The 24,579-nt window shown below is 44.3% G+C and overlaps 1 long non-coding RNA gene across 1 annotated transcript in view; it reads right to left on the bottom strand.

The window, feature by feature from the left end:
* Positions 1-23,029, bottom strand: part of LOC144826254 (uncharacterized) — a 62,217-nt gene extending 39,188 nt beyond the window's left edge. The window contains exon 1 of the long non-coding RNA XR_013609735.1: positions 22,901-23,029. This is a non-coding gene — a long non-coding RNA (uncharacterized LOC144826254). The remainder of the gene's footprint in view (positions 1-22,900) is intronic.
* Positions 23,030-24,579: the final 1,550 nt, after the last annotated feature.

The following is a 24,579-nucleotide window of genomic DNA, read 5'->3' as shown; positions in this document are numbered from 1 at the left end:
CCCAGGGCTGATGTTCTTGCATTCACCTGAGGCCGGCACAGCCTGCTTTTTTTTGTCCAAAGCTTGGTGTAATCACAGGACCTATGAGGCCTTAGACCAGCCTCATTTCTCTGCCCCACAGGATCAAAGGTTCCCAAACCTTACTATTTATTTTATGTGCCAAGCCCATTTCTAAACACGCCATACTTAATGCAATCCGCAGCCAGTTTTCATATAGAGGGGGGCTAGCATCCTTCCAGAGTTTGCAGATCTCCCTGCGGGCAATCAGAATTAAGGTAAAGAACAAGGCCACTTGTATCGCCGTAAGCCCCCTAAAAATATCTTCATCCAAACCAAACATAACTCTAGCTGAATTGAGGCGCAATTTAGTTTTAAAAATACCCTCTATAGCCCTCTCCACATTATCCCAAAAAAGACCCAGCCCCAGGCAATCTTAGAAGGTATGGATATCATCGGCCTCGATCAGGCCGCATCTGGGACACTTAGGGGATGGAGTAACAAACTTCGCTATCTTTTTCGGCGTATAATGCAGCCTGTTGATGATGTAGAAGTGGTTTTTGTTGAGTGAAGCTGGCCTAACAAACTTATATAAAAATTGGTGGGATGTCTCATATAAACTAACTGAGGCTTCCTCCAATGTGGAGGAATTCCAGACCAGATGGAGTGATGGGGACTGCAATTCCTCCGCGTCCAGCATGTTTCTATTCCAGAAGCCCACCTCCTTCTTCCTGGGGTTAGGGGATTGAATGGCATACTCGATATCCCAATTAACCCCAATATTCTCTTTCTCAGCCAAATACCAAGGGCCCATTTGCAAATATTTAAATCTAGAAAGAGAGTCCCCAATCTTAACTCTCAGGACCTCCGATGGGAGAACCTCCTCCGATGTTTATTTTATTTATTATTTTATTTAAGAAGCTTATAAAGTGCACAGCTACCCCCAAGGGGGGGTGTCCCGGCGCTACAGATCACGTGCTAGAAGAGGAAAGCTGCTTATAAGGTGGTAAACAGCCAAGTTTTGAGTTTGCGTCGGAACAAAGGTTCCGACTCAATAAACCTCAGATCCAGTGGAAGGCTGTTCCAGAGTTTAGCTGTAACTACTCCGAACGCTCTGCCCCCACTCCTGACACGGCGGATTCTAGGTACCACCAGGAGGCGAAGGCTGTTTGATCTCAACGCTCTGACAGATTGAGAAAGTTTGAGTCTCTTTTTCAAATAAACCGGGCCAGAACCGTTGAGAGCACGGAAGGCTAGGATCAGAGCTTTGAACTGAATGCGGCGGGAGATGTCTTGCAGCAGCGTTTTGTACAATTTGTAGACGTTCAATAAGGTAAAGGGGAGCGCCTGCATAAAGACTGTTGGCATAGTCTAAATGCGACGTGATCAGGGCATGAACAATGGTCTTACGGGAATCCAAAGGGAGGTAAGGAAAGATCTTCCGGATCATGCGTAGTTTGCCAAAGCAGGCTGATGAGACCTTATTGATCTGGGATTTGCAAGACAGGGCATTGTCAAATTGGAAGCCCAGATTGCGAGCTGTCTGGACTGGGACCGGGGGGGGGTTCAATACTGTTGGCCACCACAGAGTACTGGGAAGTGCCGTTTTTTGGTTAAAAAATAAAACCTCAGTTTTGTCAGTATTTAAAACTAGATGGTTAGAGGCCATCCAGGAGCAAATGTCACTAAAGCAGTTACGAAAATTGGAAAAATTGGTGTCAGAGTGATCTCTAAATGAAAACACAAACTGAGTATCATCAGCATAAGAGATCACTCTGACCCCCCAAGATTCCACCACCCTAGCCAGAGGGCCTAAATAGACGTTGAAAAATAGAGGGCTCAGGGCAGAGCCCTGAGGCACTCCACACACAAGAGGTTTACCCTCTGATTCAAAGGGCCGAAGAAATACCTTCTGCGTCCGACCAGTAAGGAACGATCTGATCCAAGTCAGAACAGTACCTCCAATTGCCAACTGCCGTAGGCGGTCCAGAAGTATTTCGTGGGACACTGTGTCGAAAGCGGCGGACAACATGGCCTCCTCGCCCCTGTCCACACACTCACGAATAGTCTCTGAGACCTCTAAAAGCGCGGTCTCAGTACTATAGCCGGTTCTGAATCCCGACTGCGAGTCATGAAGCAGCTGGTCGGCTTCCAAATAGAGAGCCAGTTGCCGCTGAACCGCTTTTTCCAGGATTTTAGCTGGTTTAGGCAGAAGGGAGATCGGGCGGTAGTTGCAGAATTGTAAAGGATCCGCGTCCGTTTTTTTCAGGATTGGGACCAGTATAGCCTGTATCCAAGCCAAGGGAAATTGACCTGAGCTTAGCGAGGAATTCCAGATAGAAAGAAGATGTTACCAAGTCAGACCATACCTCGATCCCTGCTCTCCTAATGGGGAGTGATAGGCTGTCCCTAAGGCATAACGGTAAGCCAGGGGAGTCCCAGATTGGGGCGAAGTCAGAATAGTATCTTATGCCCCATCTCCCTTTGACTTTGCTCCAAACCATTAAAGCTGGTTTTAACACCTTGAGGAGGACTTTTTTGTAAAATGTTGGCACCCCAAATTTATATAGGAAGCCTGATTCTCCGCCCTCAAGATTAACCATTATAGTCAGAATCCGACCCCAGTTGGAATTGTCAGGGTTAGAAAGGAGACAGCGTATATTTTTTGAGCTGGAAGGAGACTGCATACGATAACACGTCTGAGAGCGCTAGACCCCCTTTCAGGAGCTTTCTATTTAGCTTTTTCCAGGAGAGCCTGGAGTTTTTATTGGCCCAGATGAACCTACCTATTTTCCCCTGATTCTCCCCAAGATTTTATCTGGAAATACCAGTGGTATGGTACTAAACAGGTACGTCAATTTGGGCAGAATGACCATCTTAACCAGATTCACACGGCCATAAATTGTCAGAGGGAGGTTCTGCCACCTGGCAAAAAGATGGTCAATCTCCTTAGCCACCTTCTTCAAGTTGATCTGGGTAATATTATTTAGGTCTTGTGTTATTGTTATCCCCAGATACCTAAACTCACAGCTGCGGGCTCTACCCCAGTTGTCAATCCCCCAGCACATAACCTCCGTTTTAGAGTTATTAATCAGGTAGCCAGAATATAGACCAAATTCAGTCAGGGTTTCCTCAACCCTAGGAAGCACCTCTGCTGGATCACTGGTATAAACCAGTAGGTCGTCAGCGTACAGGGCTAATTTACTGCTATAACCAATGACTCTAAAGGGGGTGATCAGATCATCCATCCTCAACGCCTGCGCCAGGGGTTCAATATAAATTTCGAACAAAAGGGACGAAATTGGGCACCTCTGCCTTGTGCCCCTTTTTATACTAAAGGGCGGCGTCAAGAGGCCATTTAAGAGTATAGATGCCGAAGCACCCTCATAGCACCCTCTGAGTGTCTCAATGAAGCTCATTCCAAATCAAATTGTTCTTAACACTTCCCATAAGAAGCTCCAGTTGACTCGGTCAAAGGCCTTCGCAGCGTCGTACGCTGCCACTGCCAAGGGCTCCGACCGTGCCAACGCTATATCAATACTACCAATTAATTGGAGTGTTTACTCTTGAATGTGCCTACCCGGGACAAAGCCCTTTTGGTCTGAGTTGATGAGTTGTGAGACCACCTTGGCCAATCTCCCTGCCAATACGCTAGTAAAGATCTTATAATCCACATTAAGCAGGGAGATTGGCCTATAGGAGTCTGCTTTAAGAGGATCCTTCCCTGGTTTTAAAATGAGTACTATTGTGGACTCTTTCCATGATGGAGGAGCCCTTTCCCCTTGGCTGTAAACATAATTAAAAAGCTCACACAGCCTTGAAACCAATACCTCCTGGAACTCCTTAAATACTTCACGTGGAAGAGCATCTGTCCCTGCAGCTTTATTATTCTTTATTTTCTTAATATAGGATCTAATCTCTTCCTCCGTAAAAGGGCTATTCAGCATGTTCCGGCCTTCCTCTGTCAGGCATGGTAAGGCCTTGCTCTCCAACCATTTTGAGATGTTATCCTGACTTGGAGAAGCCTCCTCCTCGTAAAAATTAGAAAATAAGGAGAGCAGATGCCTCTGCATATCCTCCTGCTCACAAGAAATTGTTCCCTGATCATCTATAATGAAGCTGTTAATATTATTTCTTACCCTATCTGCCTTGATCTTACGGGCCAAGGTCGCTCCAGCCTATTTACCGTATTCATAGTTCTCCCTGCCATGGGCGGCCCATTACGCCTTGACTTTTAGATCTAACAGCGCCCTATATTCAGAGCGAAGACGTTCCAGGTCTTCGAAGACTTGTGGCAGATTGTCTGGGTGCCCACCCAATCTAGCAGCTCGAGAAGAGAAATCTTATCATCCAATTTTTTAAATTTCAATGCCTCCTCTCTATTTTTGGCGCACGTCAGGCTATGCAAATACCCCCGAATATAGGCCTTAAATGCGTCTCAAACAAACTCCGGCGATGTTGAGCAGTCATTATCATGAAAGTAGTTAACCACAGAGGTACTAACTTTAGTGACTATATCTGGATCATGAAGCATTGCCCTTTTCAGGGTCCATCTAGGGACTACGTTATCCCTAGAGCTGCCAATCTCAAGTGTAAATAACATGGGGGCATGATCCGAGAGGACACTTGGAAGTATATTAATGTCACCCAATGACTCCAAACACTGCCTATGCATTAAGATGTAATCAAGTCTTGAGGCGTGCCCATGCTTTTTACTAAAATACGTGAAACCCGGGACTGCCCCCTTTTAGCCTTCCAGGTGTCTATTAGGCCTAGTTCATGGATCATGTTAACCATGGCACGATGGGATCTTGGAGCAGCAATATGCTGACTATGATTTGACCGGTCCTGGCGAGGGTCAAGGAGGACGTTAAAATCGCCCCCCTCAACCACCGGGGAGAGGTGACCTCGACCAACCTAGCCTGCACTCTGAGCAAACATGCTGGATCATCAATATTAGGGCCATAGTAAGATGCAATAGCCAGTTCCCTTGCATAAAATACTACCTGCGCCAGAATCCACCTACCCGTCTGGTCTGTATTTATTGACTTTATACAACCACCATCCCCGGCCTTAATTAAAATTGCAACCCCCTTGTTAAACACTGTCTGCTCAGAACAACAGAATGATCCTACTCAACTGATTTTCCCAAAAATCTCCTTACTTTCACCAAAGCTTAAGTGGGTCTCCTGAAGAAGGAAAACTTGAGCCAAAGATTGCTCCAAGTATTTCAGTATCATCCTACGCCTCCGAGGACACCGAAGCCCGTTTACATTCCAATAAATGAATTTTATCCTACTATTAGCCATAAGATTATAACTATCATTGTTGCTTTAGCTAAGTGCCAAGCAGCCTGCTTGCTCAACAATAAAGTGCTAAAAATCAAGGTGAAATGAGGACTCCTTTTTTTCTTTTCTCCCACTGCCACCCTACCCATGCCCTCCTTCCCACCCCCGCAACCCCTGGTGACCTCGATCCACCTTGGGGAACCCTCCCTTCTTCTCTGAGCATAAGCTCTTGAGCGGATACCCCCCCTCCTGTGTGTGGTCTAATAGTGATAAAGAAATACAAAATAACTTAACTTATCCTAGGCGATGGCAATCGCTTGGTTAGCGGCCGCATTCTACTTGTAGTGCACATTAATATATCCTATACACCCAGCTACCTCTTAATGATCAACTGCTACGTCCCATCTGGTTACACCCCAACCTCACTGCCCCCACTCTTGTCTTTCCTGATTTTTTCAATTAAGCTATCTGTGTCCTCCGTCTGGTGTATATTGTGCATGTGGTTATCCTACATTACGCGGAGTAACGCGGGGAACATCAACTGGGCCCTAGCCACTAAGGAGTTTAGAATAACCATCCTCTTGCCCAGTTCCCATTGCCTTGTAGCAGTTATATGAGACACATCTGAGCGAATGGTATAAGCAAAGGGACTGGAGGAGGAGGTTGACTTTATTGAACCGATTTGTAAGGCTAAGGACAAAATCCTTTCTTTAATAGCGTAAGTGAGAAAGTTCACCAGGATCTTCCTGGGGCGCTCTTTCCCTGGCCGCCTCCGATACGGGTCACGATGTACCCTCTGGATGCCCCTGAAAGGTCCAAACTGCTTCTGAAGAGCCCTTCAAGAGTGTAGATCTAAGGAGCGTAACCACGAATACCTTAATATCACTCCCTTCAAGATCCTCAGGGACATTCAGAACTTTTAAGTTGTTTTTCCTCGAGTGATTTTCAAGACGCTCGATATCGTCCTTTATCTCCAGATTCTGCCGTACTATTTTATCCGTTACAGCTGCAGAGGATCCCAAGGCATCCTTAATCTTGGGTAGCTCTGCTTCCAAGGCATCCGTTCTTTGTGTGACCTCCTTAACCTTCTGCGCCAATACCTCGCATGATGCCTGTGTAGCCACCTGATTAGCCTCCGAGATTGTGAATCTCCTGCCAATGTCCTCCTTCAAACTCAACAAAATATCTGCCAAAGTCCCCGACCCCGACACCAACACAGGCTGTTGGGATGTAGGTACTGCATCCTGAGTCTGAGGGGCATCTTCTGGAACACTTATAACAACCCCCAGTTCTCCCTGCTCCTCCTGCTCAATGCATTGACTAGCCAATACAGAAAAACTATTCGATATCTCCAGCGACGGGTGAACAATTATTTGCTGGTAGAGTTGAGGATACAGCGAGGACTGAGACGACTGGTCAGCCTGAGAGGGTTGGTTGGCGCTACCTCTAACTCCCTCGGGAGAGGCTAGCTGTGAGACCAGTCCCCCGACCATGCCATTAGTAGCACTTATAGCAACCGAGGCCATCCTTATAGCTTTGGTATTACCACTTTCCGTGGTGGACGAGGCCGCTGAAAGTACCCTATAATAAGACTTCAATGATGGAATATATTTAGGTTCTGCAAATTGACCACCTCTCCCTTTTTTCCTACCCTTTCCCCTTCCGGGGGGGGGGGTATCTATGCCGGTATAACTCTTCTTACCTTTCCTAGTTACAGCCTTAATTTCTATAACGGGTGGGGAGATATATGACTTGAGGGAGACTGGTAAAATGCCGGCAGTCCTGTTTCGTAGTGCGTAGCGGCTAACCCCCACCTCGGGCAGGGGAGCTATCAGAGGGCAGACCGAGGTCCCTGAGTTAGAACCAGGATGAAGGCTAACTATACCACCCCCACTCCTCTCCATACAGGACTACCGGTATGCAGCTTCAGGGCTCGTTAAGGATCTGTTAACATCCAGCCTTCCACCGTCATGCGTCGCAAAGAACCTTTCCCCCTAAACGCCGGAAGGCGCAACTCAATCCCGGCGACCTCTTTAGCTTGGCCCCAACAATTAGAATGCTTCACTGCTGTGGACCCACTACCAATGGCTGGTCTGGCCGGACCCCGATAAAAAAGTGCCTCCAGCCCCCCTATACCCCGGCTGAGGCACTGGGTCAATCTTCTCGGGTCACTTCGCCACACTCTTGCCGCGCCGACCCCTCAGAACCACACAGGCTCCGTCAGCGCTCTGCCCTCAGCACTACACACCATCTGCTCACTCCCCAGAACGGGAGAAAAAAAAAAAAGATCCTATCTGTAGACGTTGGGAGAGATGCAGGAAAGAACAAAGCCACCGGGCTCGTGCAACTGAGTTGATCCTCGGAGCAGGAGCCCAGGAAAAAACAACCGCCTCCGGGAGCTAGCTCCAAATCTTCAATATTATTCCTCCTAAGGCATCGAGAAACCCAGAAAAAACTACATTAGCCGCTAACTGCCGAGAGCCGCCATCCGCCGACCTCTTCGTGCAAGAACACCACACACAGTAGGAGGAGCTCTGTCACGGCCGTTAGCTTCCGGCCGTCATGTTCCCCCTCAAAGTTAATAGGCAATAGTGAAACAGTTTCTCACCATGAACTTCTGAGAAAGAGAGCGGAACATTTTAATGAGCATGATGACAGCTTTTTTCCTTTCATGCAGCAGCAAGGAAACCCCTTTGAAATGGCTAAGCCTGTGCAACTACACAGCTTTGTGTCCAAACCCTATGTGGTAACGATATAAAGACATGTCTACTAGATGTCCGGGAACATGGATAGAAACTTTATGCAGAACTGAAGCAGGAGAGATTTGTATTGAAAGAGAAAAACTGTGTCACATAATCACTAAAGCTAAACTTTCACTCATTAATAGACATAATAAGAGTTTCATCGAACAAGCCACTACAAAACAGCTTACAAAAAAACAAATTTTGCAAGCACATAGAGAGATGGATGTAGCAAAAGAAAGGAGTACATTTATTAAACATTCTGTTGAATGATCTTCTGACAAACGCATTATTTTTTAAAAAACGTATTCTTAGTAGTTATGCATACATCATTAATCATTGTATTCGACAGTTACATATTACATCATTATGGTATTAAAGGGGGAGAAATAAAATTTACACAAAAGCAACAATCCAAATCTCCAGTACGTCCCAGTTCCAAATCCACCGATGGGGAGACACATGTAGATCCTCGGTATTCATTCCATTTGTCCCATCTCTTACCCAACTTCTTAGGGCACCCATGTGTGCTAAATATTTCCTTTTCTGCAGTCATACATTTGTCAAATTCTCTTGCCCATGCCCGGGTAGTCGGTGGGTGCGCCGCCCCTCATCCCCTGGCTATCTCTCATTTGAAAAGGGTATAGCCCAATGTAGCCAACTGCTGTTCTATGTCGGTAAGGTCTGTGGCCATCCAGTTATTAAGTAGGCCCAGCCCTTGTGTGAGATTTATTTCTTATTCTAAGGCAGTCTGGAGATGAGTCGTAGCTCCTTCCCATATTTGCAAAAGCGCCGGGCACTCCCAGATCGTGTGATAAAAGGTAGCTGTTTGGTAGCATCCCCTTAGATAAAGTGCGTCAATTCTGGCACCTATTTTCACCAAAGTCACTCCTGTGAGGTACGACCTATGAAGGATCTTAAGTTGTATTAGTCGGAAGCGGAGGGTAATAGTCGCTTCTTTGGGGGACATTAAGGGCGCCTGCCAGTCCTCGTCTTCGAGTGGTCCCAAGTCTTCCTGCCACTGTTCCCTATGTTTGTGGAACGTATCTGGTAGATTAATACATAGTTTTTATAGGTTAATGAGATGGCTTTGAAGTGTACTGGCCCATTGAGAAGTCGATCTTCCAGCCTGGACAACTCTGGTATCTCTGTAGGATCTGGGAAGACTGTGGTGAGTGAGTGACTAATTTGTAAATATCTAAACAGTTCCTCTTGTGCCCTCTGATATTGTCTCTGAAGTTTCTCATAGCTAAAGGTTCGACCCTTTTTTAATCAGATCTCCAACCGTTGAGATCCCAATTGTATCCCACCTGTCGAAGCCAGGCTGATAGCAGAGAGAACCCAACCTCTGGGTATACCATAGTGGTGTTCCTCTTGTGAGGACATTGGACCAACCCAGTCGGGAATTTGCCTCATGCCTAATCGCTACAGTGTGGGAGAAGGGCCCGAAATAACGCCCTCTCTTGACTTTAGATTGTAGTGCTCCTAAGTAACCAAGTCTTCCAGTCTGATATTTGTCTAATAGATAGGCAGGGTCGTCGGGGAGCAATAGATCCAATGGTTCACTACCACCAATTGCGAGGCCCAATAATAAAGGCGAGGGCAATTCCCCCATCAGACCACCCTTTCGTCAGTTTTTTCCTAGCAATGCGGGGAGCCTTGCTATCCCAGAGCAAAGTGCGAACCTCACTGTCTATCGCCTGGAAATAAGTGTCCTGGACTCGGTATTGGCAGTTTTGAAGAATGTACAGGAAGCGGGGAAGGCCTAGCGTCTTAAACAAGGCAGCGCCCTCTACTAGTGAAAAAGGTAAGGATCTCTAATGTTTAACATCTGCCCTCAGCCAGGCCAGTGGGGAGGCTAGGTTGCGGTCTTAAAAAAAGGTTGAGTAGGAAGTTGCATATAGTCCTAAATACCGGAAGCCCTCCGCCTCCAACTCAACTTTGCAGTTTAACGGAAGACGGGGAACCGGGTCCGAAGTACGATCAACACTGATTTACTCCAATTGATTTGGTAGCCTTAATATTTCCCCAAATTGGTAAAGATGTTCAAGACGCTGTGTATGATAAAATGTCATCCGCATATAGGGATATTCGATCTTGCTGGCCCTCTGCCCACCTCAAGCCTCTCACCCCAATATCCTGATGGATCCAGGCAGCCAACGGTTCTAACATAAGAGAAAATATCAGTGGGGAAAGAAGGCAGCCTTGATGGTTTCCTCTCCGCAGTGTGAAGGCCCTTGAGGTGTAGTTATTGACTCTCACTTGACTCTGTATATCGGAGTATAATGGTTGCACCCACCCCATGAATTTTGGACCGAATCCCATTTTTGCTATAACTTCAAATAAATACAGCCATTCTATAGAATCAAATGCCATGGAGGCATCCAAAGATAGCACTACTGCGTTCTCTTCTATATATTCCTGACGTGCGAGCACATTGTTAAGGCGACGGATATTGAGTGTTGTATTCCTCCCTGGCATTAAGGCAAATTGGTTGGGGTGGACCAAGGATGAAATAACCACAATCAGTCTGGTGTCGTGTACGTTCGCGAGGATCTTGGCCTCTACATTGATTAATGAGAGCGGTCTGTATGAGCCGCAATTACCAATAAGCTTCCCTACTTTTCGAATCACAACTATGGATGGCATACGTTGGTCATTAGGCAGTATCCCTCGCTCATAGTTTCATTATACATAGCCCGCAAAAGTGGGGTTACCTAGGAGACGTTTACTTTTAAGAAATGAATGGGAGTCCCGTTAGGCCCCATTGCCTTCCCAGAATTGATTTGGCTTATGGCCTTTTTAATCTCATTGTCCGTCAGGTCACTCTCTAGGGTCTCTGTGTGAGGTTTCATAAAAGGTTGATATGTTGCTATCAGAAAGGAGTTGGTAGGAATCTTCCACGTCATATGTAGTAGAGGGAGAGTATATCTGCTGTAGCTGGTCTGCGAAAGCCTCCGCTTTGTCCTTTCGGTGTGTAATAATTCTACCGTCAGACAAGGAAAAATTCGGCACACATCGGTCTCCCTGCTCTTTTCTTTCCAGCCAGGCCAGTGTCTTACCAGCCCTATCACCTAGTTCATATAGTCTGTGCTGCGTGTTTAGGTGCTTAGTCATCATATGTTCCCTCGCCTTAATCTTATACTCGGCTTGTTTGAGTGTAAGGCAGTGTAATGTGTCTTCTGATGGCGTGTTGATATTGTCTTATTCCAGTTGTTGAAGTTCATCTTCTAATTGGACCAGCTGGCGAATTTTATTCTGGATATACTGTGTAATTCTTTTTTGATGTCTGGAATTTTTTACAACCATGGGTTGAGAATGATAGTGGACCTTGGCTGCCTTTCCCAATTTGTAAGTTCGACTCTAACTGGGGAATGGTCAGAAATGCCTCTTGGCAGAGATTGGGGGTTCTGAAAATTCCCTATTGAGGCTACATGTGTCAAGAAGTAATCAATTCGGGATGAGCTTTTGTGTGCATTAGAGAAATAGGTGTATTGTATGCCGTTTGGTTTTGGCGTATGCCAGATGTCTGTCAGATCCATGGCCGTGGTAAATTCTTTCATTTGTATGTTGGGACGGGCCCCTAGCCACTGTGGGTGTCTACCTAGGTTGTCATCCATGGTCATATTGTAGTCTCCTCCCAGGACCAGTGTGCCCATTGGAAGGTCTGTTAGTATTTTGCCTAGGTCTGTCAGTACTTGCCTGCCCAATGCTGGTGGTAAATATAGTGAAAAATACATGAAGCGCTCTTCCCTCCCATTGAGCCTCCAAGACAGCAAATCTGCCCCCGGGATCTGCCCATGTATTTTTAACAATAAGAGATAGTTTTTTTTACAAGAATCCCCATTTCCCGGGATCCCGTTGTGTGGTCCCTAAACATAGGCATGGACTTGCGGACTTTATAGGGCAATACTCGCCGGATACTTTGTTCCTTACGGAGATCTGGACTCACTCTGCTTCGGAACCAGATCTTAATATTGCCATACCACCGGGATATGCTCTATATAAAATCGATAGAACTGGTCAAAGAAGGGGTGGAGTTGCAATTGTTTATCGATCCTCCATTAAAGCAACCTTCTCCAAAACCGCCCATGCCAAAGATAAGGCCATTCTGTTTTCTTTCAAGGTCACCAATACAGAATCCTATAATGGGCTCCTAGTATACAGACCACCGGGCCCCAGAAATACCTTTATTGAATCCATCTCAACTATTATGGAATCCTGCATGGTAAATGCAAATTTTACTGTACTAGGGGACTTTAATTTTCATCGTGAAGATGTTGAAAACAGAGACACTAAACAACTTACAGACCTATTTTTAAACCTAGATCTTACTCAAATAGTAACAACGCCTACACACACTGGCAAACATACCTTAGACAGCATATTTACAAATCATCCTCAACTTCATTTTACTAGGACACTACCCTTACCATGGACAGACCACAGCGCGATCTTCTTTACGATCTACACGACAGGCTCCTTAAACAGAAGCTTAAACACCAATACTTTGGTGACTCAACGCTCCTGGTCTTATATTAACCCTTCAGACCTACAAAGTATGTTACAATTACACTCTGTTACTCTTGACACCGATCCTGACCAAGCCGCGATAAGCCTCAACTGTTGGCCGGAACAGGCCGCAGCTAGTCTAGCTCCGGAAACCAGTATAGGAGCCCGGAACAAAAATAAATTGTCCTCAGCCCCCTGGTATAGTACCGAGCTAACAGCTCCAAAGAAAATCTGTAGAGCTAAAGAGAGGCTCTGGAGGAAAGAATACTCAGAGAAAGACAAAAAGATCTATGGAGCAGCCATAGCCAAATACAAGGAAGCCATAAATGAGGCCAAATCTAAGTTTTTTACAGATAAAATCATGGCTGCCAAAAATACCACCCGAGAACTGTTTAAGACAGTGCACAGGCTCTCCGAGTTTACAAATACCACACACCATAAACCTACTAAAAAGTTCTGTGTCCAATTAGCCAACTTTTTTCGAGAAAAAGTTGTAAAAGTCTATGAGGAATTTTCCACCAACGAATGTGTGCCGGAATTAACGGAACAAAAACTGGTTGTTCCCAACAACCTGATAGTTTTAGAAAAATTCAGTCATCTCACTAAGGAGACAGTGGAAAATCTCATCATGACAACCCACTTAGGATCGCCACTGGATCCTTGTCCAGCTACAGTTCTCCACATGGCTTCAGATGCTATTGCTAAGGTCCTGTAACCACTTTTAAATAACATCTTAGAACAAGGACATTTTCCGATGCACTGGAAAAACTCACTGATAAAACCTATTCTGAAGAAGCCCACCCTGGACCCAACTGAAGTCGCTAACTATCGTCCTATCACCTCTTTGCAGTTTCCTTCAAAAGTGCTGGGAAAAGCTATAAATGAAGAATTAGTAAAATACATTGAAACTCATGATGTACTGGATCAAACACAACACGGCTTCAGACCTCGCCATAGTACAGAGTCTGCATTGATTGCAGCTACTGAATGTATACGTGTCCAAATGGACCAGGGCAGGAAGGCAATACTGGTATTGCTTGTTTTATCTGCCGCCTTTGATACGGTGGACCACCAGATACTCCTTCAACAGCTGGCAGAAATAGGTATTATAGATAGGGCTGCAGATTCAATTAAACCTTATTTGGCAGACAGACAACAAACTGTGATATTAGATGAACACAAATCCCCTTCCTTCCTAATACCATGTGGAGTACCTCAGGGCTCGGCACTCTCGCCCACCCTGTTCAATATATATGTAGCTCCTCTGGCAAAACTCCTTTGCTCCTTTGGTTTTACAACAATCTGCTATGCAGACGACACACAAATTGTTGTCTCCTTGGTTGACCCATTGGAGGACGTAGCAGCCCGCTTTAATTCATGCATGGCCCATATTATTTTGGATGCAGAGCACCACTTGGTGGCCGGACATAGCAGGAGTCTGCCCTAGTCCCGTAAAGAAGGTAAAGAACCTAGGGATTATAGTAGATGATCAGCTTTCTCTATCTGACCAGGTCAATAGTATTACGTCTTCATGCTTTTATACAATTAAGGTTCTTAGGAAAATTCTTCACTTTATGCCGATGTCTCTCAGGAAGAGGGTAGTCACTGCGCTGATCCTGTCGAAAATCGACTATTATAATTCTTTGTATCTTGGTGCCAAACAAAGTGTTATACACAAATTACAGATTCTACAGAATACAGGGGCGCGACTACTGTTGAACCTACCTAAATTCAGTTCCATCAGCTTGGCGATTCGAGAGCAACTCCATTGGCTCCCAATTACCGCTAGGATTAAATTCAAGTCAATGTGTATTCTACACAAGGCTTTATATAGCAATGGACCAGGACAAATTAGGCAATACGTTGACTGCTACATCCCATCTAGAAATCTTCGCTCCGCCTCAGTGTCCTTGTTAAGAGTCCCTAGGATAAGGACGTTAAAATGGGGTGGTAGAAGTTTCCAATACCTAGCCCCTAAGTTATGGAATTCCATGCCTCTACATCTAAAAACTAAAAAAAACTATCCCAATTTAGACGGGATCTTAAAACTTGGTTGTTCTAATACCCAGCTGCTTTATTTCTGGTTCATCTCCCCCACTTTATCCCTGGTACTCTTTGATAGTCCAGCGCTAAGACGCCACTGGCATACACGCGCTTTATAAAAACCTCATTTCATTTCATTTCAACTTGGGGGTGTTAACTCGCCAAAAATTGCTGATTCTTCAGTGAACACTGAATTTCCAATTATTGCAAGTGGAATGGTTTTCAATGAAGTGTTGTTGCCTGCAGAGATGTATTTAAAAGGTAAAGGCCATACTGTTCAAGAACTTAACAGCAAATAGAAGGAAGCTGACCTTCGTCAAATGTTCTCACAGATGTTATTTTTGTGCTACTTAGATTTGTTGCAATACTCATAAGTTAAGGATTGTCAGAGTTATGGATACATTATGGAACAGGCGTGTATAGACACTCTGGGCCTCATTACAAGTTTCGCGGTCTGACATGCCCAAAGATCATGGCCGTGTCTTTTTGAAGAATGCAGTGCCGGTGGTCCTCCAATCGCCGTATTACTAGTTGACAGCTGTGTCTGCAGTGTGGCCGTGGATGTCTTGCAGGGGTGGTGATTACTTTTCCATATGTATCAATGCATGTGTGAGTATTTCAAATACATATCTATCGAATGCACACATATGCAGGACATATGTGGGAAAATACCACATACCGATTGCCGGAGTCTGACCCATATGTGGCCAGTGTTGGCATTGAGTATATGGTATATGATTGACTTTCCTGTTAATTGCTGCAAACAGGGTTTTATTCCTTGGGTGAAGATGCTGATGTGAAGGGGGGACCTGGAGAAAGGGATCCATGTCCACTGCTGCTGGAAAGAACAGGAAAGGGGTCAGTATGCACCACAACTCCTTCACTTCTGTGGGCCTGAAGCTGACAGTCCCCCCGCTGTGGCCAGCTTGTCAGAAAGACAGCTTGTAATATGGATGAGGTGTAGCACCTCTGCACTGCCATATGGCAGCTGCTTTCCCCCTACCACTACCCAAACAGTTTTCGTGTGCTGGCGGTGTTGGCCGTTCAGCAGCAATCTTTGCAAAGGCAATACTCCCATCTTGTAATGCAGTGACTGTGGATACAGTGGTCCAAGGACCACAAACTCTTCATATTATGGGCCTTAATCCTGCTTCATATTCTGTACAAGAAACTTGACTCAGAGATGACCAGTGTTCTTATTAAGGCTTATATTCTTATGGTAATGACACTATGAGCAAAATTAGAGCAAAGCTTGACACTTTACCTGCTGAACCAGTGAGGTTTCTAAAAGGATTTGCTGAGACAAAAAAAGAATGTGACTTTAAAGACGTAGAAGATTCCTTGTGCATGTGAGGAAAACGAGTTCGGACTGTCACATATTTGATGGTCCTCAGTACAGTGAGTACAAGAGATCAGTCCTGCTAAGAGAACTTCCAATTGATGTCATATTCTGTGCTTAGGTCCATTAAAGGAGCATTGCACTTGAACAGAAAATGTATCAATGTTTTGGCTTATGCATATGTAGAGGAAGATTAGTGAGAATTTGGTTGGAAAGATATTGATGTCATGCTAAAACCTAAGAAGTTTCTAAAGCCTCTACCCAAAGAACTTATACATACGTGTAATCACAAAACCTGTGCTACAAAAAGATATCCCTGTCAATATGCTTTTCTCAAATGTTCAACAGTCTGCAAATGTACCACTAGCGAGTGCCAAAAAACGTAAATGAACTATGAAAATGTATGTAAACAAAAGTGATAAATATTATTTTATTTTCATCGCAAACATTGTTTGGTGTATAGGTGAAAAGATTAAAAAACATTATTGTTTGTTTCATTTCTATACATTTCTCCCCTTTCCCTTTTATAGTCTCCATTTTGGGAAATGGCAGAAGGGTTGCTCCGAGGAGTTATGTCCTATCTCTATAGGATTACTTGACCCTCAAAACCTATATTTTGACACGAAAATGAAGAATGTTAGTCTCATGGTTCCTGAAATTTTACATCATCACTGCAACACATCCCCCATTTTGAAAAAGATTGTCAAGAAAATTCGGCCTAAATCAGCAATGTCTACCCAGGCTAAATTAGTTCTCTAATGATACAAAAACACAAATCAAAAATGAAAATTTCTTGACAACATTTTTTTTAATGGAGGTATACTAGGGGGCCGGAATTAGACTCAACTAAGTTGGAGAGGAAGGAGATTTCCACATGTACAGGTGAGGAATGGACAGATCAGGGGAAGGATTTACATATCAATTGTTTGTAGATTCTAGCAGGTTCAAAAGTAATAAACAAGGTTGTTTACTTAAAGATTGACAATGTTTTAGCAGGGAGTATGAAATCGAGAAATAAAGCAGAATTGACAAAGAAATGTTGACATTATTATTTGGATTATCAAATAGTGGTGAGAGTAGAACAGGTGCTACGGCAAATGCATACAGTAATGGACTGGAACTCAAAGTACTTGAGAGATTTGACTTAATGTATATTGGACAGAGATGTGTTTCTAAGTTTACAGGATAGATGAGGACCACTAGTAATGGATATTTTTTGTCTTGAGCTTCATTAGTTCTACAGTTGGAGACCAGACCCTGAGTCATAGGTAGCAGATACTTTATTTCAGAGACGGCAAGCAGTGGGAGGTTATGCATTTCTGCCTTTTTCAATTAAATCAAAAGTGTGTTGCAGGTGAAGAAAGACTGTGTTTGTCTACTTTTGATTATGCCTTGGTGGAGGGTACAGGTATGGATCTCTGCTTTGATGGGTTGTTGTATAAATGTATAGCGTTTTTTTGTGTTGAAATTATTTATTGGGTTTTACTATACAATACATGGTAAGAACAAAATTAAAAAGGCAATGTTATTAATAAATACTATAAGAATAAAAGAGATCAATGAATGTATAACATTTGCTGATGAATGAGAACGAATAAATATGACGTATGTAAATAGGTATATAGTAAATGAATAGTTAAATAAATAAAAAAGAAATAGTGAAAGTCAATATAAATAGGAAAGTGCTAAATTGCACAGTATTAATTGATGAAATATAAATAGATTAAATATAAATATAAATATACACAATGGCTATACATGAGAGCATCCTGGAAATAGTATAGAAATATATTATCATATACAAATACTCATCAAGAAAAAGTTTAGGGAACAAAAGAAGGGGGAAGAAAAACGCGGGAAGAAAAAATGTAAACTTTAAGAATTATATGAAGGAGTGGAGCTAGAGTACAAAGAAAAAGGATTGAAGAAATAAGAGCGAAGGAAAATTAATAGGATGTGAAATAGAAGAGAATGAGAGAGAGACCAAATAGTAGTGGGAAGAAGTTAATGAACAAGGAAGAAAAGCGATGAATTAGCCTGCTTGACTGGGTGAATTAAGGGGAACAATAGAGTTGTAAATATCATCAGTTTTAGTTTTAAGGAAAGGTGACTAGATCTGTAGGAAGATATCCACTTGATCCAGAAGATTATAAATCACTTTTTCTTTTGTACCCGTCTGAATCATTGCTACTAACCAATTGTTCCTGAGAAGGTGGGGATGATGATTTCCAATTGTATCAAATGCAAATTTTAGCTGTAGCTAAAGCATTGTGGAAAAGACAGTGTTGTGGTTTAGAAAGCTTAGGAGAATTACGTAAATCATGTAAGAGAATGTTGGCAGGTGTAAATGGTAATGTGAGGGCATTGTAGAGTGTAATGTTTTACCAACATAATCTCAAAAAGGTCTAATTTTTGGATACTCACAAATAATGTGGGTTGCATCACAGCCAGAGGCGGAACATCTCCCACAATCAGTATGTGAAAGTAAACCAGCTTTATGCAGTTTGACGTGTGACCAATGCCAATCGTGGAGAATTTGAAACAGACAAAATTGAAGCCTTGCTTCACATACTCCTTTATAAAGACCTTTTAATATGTGATCCCATTCTACAGCAGTAAAAGTAGTTGATAAACGAGTTTGCCACTTAAGTTGGAGATTATGAGAGAGGGTTTGTGAAAAAAGATGAAGTGTAAAGGTTTTATAAAGACCAGTAGTCACTCCTCTATGCTTCCCCCACACACTCAAATAAGATAATGTTGGAGATGCTTGAGTCAGACAAGGGGCGCCCTCAAATGTTTCTTCAAAGATTGTTGAACTTTAAGGCATTTAAGAGAATGTTGGATAGGAGGATTACTTGTGAGAAAGATTTAAATTCACCATTGTGTAGAAGCTGATCTGGGGAAAAGATGCCTGCTGCTTGCCACAGTGTCCAGGATAACATATGACCAATAATGCATATACCTGAATTATTCCACAAAGGAGCATTGATGTGAATACATGCATTTGAATCCAAGAGACGATGCCCTCTTTGCCAGGATTTATGCAAAACCGATAAAACCAGTTTTTAGGATCAGAACGACTATTGCCGCTGCCATGTAAAAAAAGAGAGACCTGAATCCACAGCTAAGAGATGACACTCTATATGGACCCATTGCAGAATATCTTTTAGTCCTGGCATGAAATAAGATAATTGAGAGATGTGCAATGCAAGGGAATAGTGTTCAATGGATGGGAGATCTATTCCCCCTTATAGTTGATGAGCTTTTAATTTTGTCAATGCAAAGGCGAGGCTTAGCTGAACCCCTTAGAGTGGACTTAATTTTAGAATCAGTCCATCGAAGCGTAGATAAAGGGATTTGAAGGGGGATCATACCTAAAATATAAATAAAACGCAGAAGAGTGACCATTTTGATGGCTTGGACTCTGCCTCAAAGAGATAGCCCTAAAGTTTTCCACTTATCAACATTTTGTTGCATTTGAGAAAGCAGAGGGGCTAAATTGCCAGTGACCATGTTTTCCAAGCCTTTATTAACTAAAACTCCTAGTTATTTAAGGTGTGAGGATTACCAATGAAAAGGAAAGCCGAATATAGCTGCTTTTGTAGTTCCATCAGAGATGGGTAAAGCCTCACTCTTATCCTAGTTAATTTTATATCCTGAGAAGGAAGAGAAATCATCAATGATTTTAAGAAGGGGTGGAAGAGAACGGGAAAGATTTGTAAGGGTAAGTAGTTTATAATCTGCATACAGGTACATTTTAGAGTCTCCATTGGCAGGGGAACACCAGTGATTTCAACAGATTGACGGATTGTGGCAGTTAAGGTCTCCATTGCTAAAACAAAAAGAAGAGGGGATAGAGGGCATCCCTGGCGCTTTCCTCTCTGAATCTGAAACTTATCTGACAAAACACCCCACAGTTCACCTGAACAGAAGGGTTGTCATACAACAAGCGGACTTTGGTTATAAATTGATCACCTAAACCAAATCATTGCATTATTGTGAAAAGATATTCCCATTCAATGTGATAAAATGTTTTTCTGCCTCAAGTGAAAGGGCTAATGCATCCGCTGTGAGATGTTTGGCAGACCACAATGTATGGGCTAACGTACTTAGATGATTCTGAGAGCAACGCCCCAGAACAAAGACGACTTGGGTGTGATGTATTAGGGAGGGTAAGACTTTACGTAGGCGGGATGCTAGAATGGTGGCTAAGATTTTGATATCACAGTTTAATAACAAGATGGGGCGGGAGCTACTGCATAGTAAAGGATCTTTGTCAGGCTTGGGTAACACAGTGATAGCTGCCTTGTTAGAAAGAGGCCCTATTGAAGATTCCTTATCTGCCTTCTGAAATGCAGATTGTAATGTATCAATAACATTGTGCCCTGCCCAAGGGTAAAACTCAGCAGGGAATCCATTTTCTTCAGGAGCTTTATGTTAAGGCAGAGCAGCAATGGCTTTAGAGTTTTCATCCCTAATGATTTCATCCTCAAGCAGGGCTCTACCTTCATCAGAGAGACGAGGATGATCCACTCCTGTGAGAAAGGAAGACATTTTATCTAAATATATTTGATTGCTTGGAGTATAAAGAAATTGATAAAAGGAAGCAAATTCATTGACATCCTCTTGAGGTCTTATTAGTATGTCGCCTTGCATTGATGGAATGGCTGGAATTGCCATGGCTGCCTCCCTGTGACGCAATTGTGCAGCTAACAATCTCCCTGCCTTCCCCCCAGTTCGTAATGTCGTCCCTTCATTCTCTGTAGAGCATATTCAGCTTTGGAGGTGAAAAGATTATTTAAGGGCATACGTGCTTGCTCTACTGATTTACGGTTCCGTAAAGTTGGGGTAGATGTGTATAAACGAGAGAAAGATTGAATCTCGCATTCCAGCTCTATTTGTCAATCATCATTCTGCTTATTAGCGAGAGCTGATTCATGCATTAACTGACCTCTAAGAGTAGCTTTAGCCGCGGCCCAGATAGTTCTACTGGAAGTTACAGAATCCTTGTTAATGGAAAGATAACCTTGGAGATGGATTTGCAATTGAAGTTTACCCTTGGGAGTCCTATGCCTTTGGATGCTCATACGCCACGATTTGCATCCTCGTTGAGAGAGTCCAAGATCAAAAGACAAAAGAACAGGGGAGTGATCAGATAAAGCTGCTTCTAAAATGTGAGACTCCTTTACCAATAGGACCACTCTATGCCATGTCAAAAAATAATCTAGACAAGAGAATATTTTACACAAATAGAGGGACAAGGGGCCAGTTTTGAGAGGTCCAGCGTACAGGCCCAAGAGACAGTTTTACAAAACAAGGGTGCAAAGTTCCTCTGGTTGAGCGAGATAATGAATGAAACCGGTAATGTGATCCACAAGGGATCAGCAGGGTGTGAAATAAGGAGAGGGAGTTTACCTTGTTGGAACTAGGGCTCTCACACACCCAGCAAGCTAGGTGTCATGCTTCATCATTTGAGCCTGCCCCTCGTCAGGTCGGCGCTGCAATACCTGGCACCCGAAACCGGGGCTCTTTGTCAGGGAACTATTGTTCCTGCCGGTGGGTGCAGTGGGGGTGAGAGGCCAAGTGTGTGTAGTAGAAGGAGGGGTAGTGAAAATTAAGATAGGTCAGTTAATCCTAACCAAAATTTTATTATGCAGGTAAACTGCCTAATTAAAAATGACATAGAGAGGACCCAAACCTAGTCCATAGGTGTCTAATGGTAGGGCTACTAGTCTCTGGTGATCAACATGTTTTGTGTCATCGTCGTCAGTAAAAATCAGGACACTTCTTCAGGATCAGGGTTAAGCTATCTACACTAGGGGGTAAGTGTGTAACTACGTACCCTTTCTTTTCTTGATAGACCAATGGGTGGAGAAAAAAACAAAACAAAAGGTACAAAAAATATTGGTTAAGACACACATGGGTGAAATCAGGTTGGGTGATGGGGGGCATTATTATCCGGCTAAACTGGAAACATGAGTGATCATGTCCAAGTATTCAATGTTATGCCATTATGGTTAGGTGGGGTATAACATACACATATTAGGTTATCCACTATAAATGTAAATGTAAATGTGTGTATACTTGTAAAGCGCACTGCCGCCCCATGTCGGGGCATCCCGGCGCTGTATACCGCTGTGTAACCCATCCTGGATTTCCCTGTGAGATGCCCCCTCCAGGGCACCCCCAAGGTGAAGCCAGGCATCCCAGTGCTGATGGGGCCGTTGTGGAGATTAAGCAAGCTATTGCCCAGAGTTGCAGAGTGGGACCCATGATTAGAGTAGGCATCGAGGCGTCGTGAATTATCGAGTCCGCGTACATTGAGCCCAAGACCCTGCTGCGTCGGGAATTGAACCCTGTTCCCGGGCCTGACCTCTGCTTCAGGGACTGCCGCTTCTAACCAGTGAGCCACACTTCTCCACTCTATAATGACATCACTCTTTAAAGGTAAGAACACTACTGGGTGTGGTGTTACTAAAGGAATTTAAAAAATGTGAAGGAAGCAATTAAAAGTGAAATGCAGAAAATGCAGAGAAAAGTCGCCCCATAGTTAGGGTATGAATGGAAAGACTCACCTAAACTCACTGTACAGCCTGTGTGCTAAAGTGGTCGGTGGGTTAAGGACACCAATTGGATCCTATTGAAAGGGGAGAGGAGAGTACGTCTGGATTAGCTAACAACGTTGTGTAACACCAAAGGTGGTGTCCGGTGTTTACAAAGAAGGGACCTAATCCGGTGGTAGATAAGCACAGATTGAGGTAATCCATGTGATGGACCCCTGGGGGGGCCACCGGTAATACGCTGCGGTAGGAGAACCAGAGAAGACCAACCCGGACGGTGAACACCAGCAGCACCCTCAACACGTGTAAGGAGCTCACGGGGGCGCAGCACCCCGGGGTAGAAATGTCAGATCCCACCATATATCAGCACAGGTTGCGTGGCACTCGGAGAGAAATCAACAGTCCGCTTAATGCACTCACCTTCAACAAGTCAAGGTCTAGAGACTCACCCGCGTGCAATGCAAGTCTCTTAGCTGCACCAACCCCGCCGCCGACCCCGGTTTGGTAACGAAGGCTCGGCGGTGGGTCTAGAAAAGGAGTTGCTTTCCCTGGCTCCACTATCACGTGACCGTTCAGTGCATTTGCAATAGCAATAGAGGACGGCGCTGATGAGGCGTCTTAGTCTCATGCTCTTGTGGGGGCCATATTGGAGTGTCTGCGTAGGTAAACGTTTGCGCTGGTTGCCCTGTATATGCTATAGTTTACCACATTTTATCACATGTTTAGTGTACCTCGCTCGTATTCGAAGAAACAACCATGCGGGAACCACTAAAGAGAATCCTAGTGAGTGTGAGGGTAGAATTGGTTCCTTGTCATATTCGTGTGTAGTTTTTATATCATTCAAGGATGGTAATGGTGTTTAAGCCAAAGGTGGTATGGCTATCGGTGGTAGCTAAAGCTAGTATAGCTGATGGATGTAAAATATGTAAAAGAATTTGTTACAGAATTCAAAGCGTATTTGCGCCAAGCTCATTGTTAAAAGCTCACAATGGTGACTTGTCGAGTGGCTCAGAAAACCAGTCGGTGGTGGGGGACCAATAGGTCTGCCTGTATCACGAGCATCTGTATTTTATGTATACCATGGATCATAAGACTGATACAGAACATGTTCGTGGTTGATAATGGCAACATAAATTGTTCATGGGTATAGCCAGTCAGCCTACAGTCAGTGTAATGATCCCCATGGAATATCATCATTCAATCCAGTCACGTGGGTAGACAATCTATGTATCCATCTTTGTTCGATCTTGAACAACGCAGTCTGGGTGATTGTTGGGAAGGCTTCCAATATTGTCCGGCATAGATCATCAGAGCTATGTGGAGTTTCTTTGTAGTGAGTGTATAGCTTAGTGGTGACTCTTTGGCAGCGTATGTTGCTCCTATGTTCACTTACTCTTGTCTTTATTGGTCGCATAGTCATGCCTATGTATTTCATTCCACACAGGCAAGTGAGCATGTAAAAACATTATTTGCTGTTGCAATTAGGGTGTCTTTTCTGTGTCCACTTAAAGTTGGGTGTGACGCGGGGGACCCGGACTCGGGCCCCCCTGGCCTGCCTATTCACGTCTTGCCTATGTTGTTTCAGCATACAGACTCGTGGAAACCATCCGACGTTGCCAGCTGTCTACCGGTGCCAGAAAGCGAGGGCCCCTGCACCTTTAAGTGGGCGGCAACGGAACCTGGACCATCCCACAGCAGCTCTGTAAAACCCTGCCCAGAACTGAGACAGGTGTGTGTTACACCTGGAGGAGGCGAGTGGAGACTGGAGTGCGAGGACGGAGCGGAGAGGCGTTGCAACGAGGACGGAGACGAGTGGTGGAGAATCGAGGACGGAGAGGAGCTGAGGACGAGCCAGGACGGAGAGGAGTGGAAGAAAACCGAGGACAGAGCGGAGGACGGCGACAACCCAAGCCCCAGCGGGAAGAGGCGAGACCAGGACAGACCGAGAGAGGAGAGCTGCGGATACACCCCCACGGAGACGCGAGACAGCAGCGACACACCAGGAGGCCAACGAGAAGGCGCATTGCCCAGCCACGCTTCCCGGGAAGTGTGGCTCGGACAGGTACGGTCTCGTTTCCTGGGCTGGGCGGGACATAGTT

Source organism: Lissotriton helveticus, chromosome 3_2, assembly GCF_964261635.1.
Source record: "Lissotriton helveticus chromosome 3_2, aLisHel1.1, whole genome shotgun sequence".
Lineage (NCBI taxonomy): Eukaryota > Metazoa > Chordata > Amphibia > Caudata > Salamandridae > Lissotriton > Lissotriton helveticus.
This window is presented reverse-complemented; position numbering and strand designations above follow the sequence as displayed.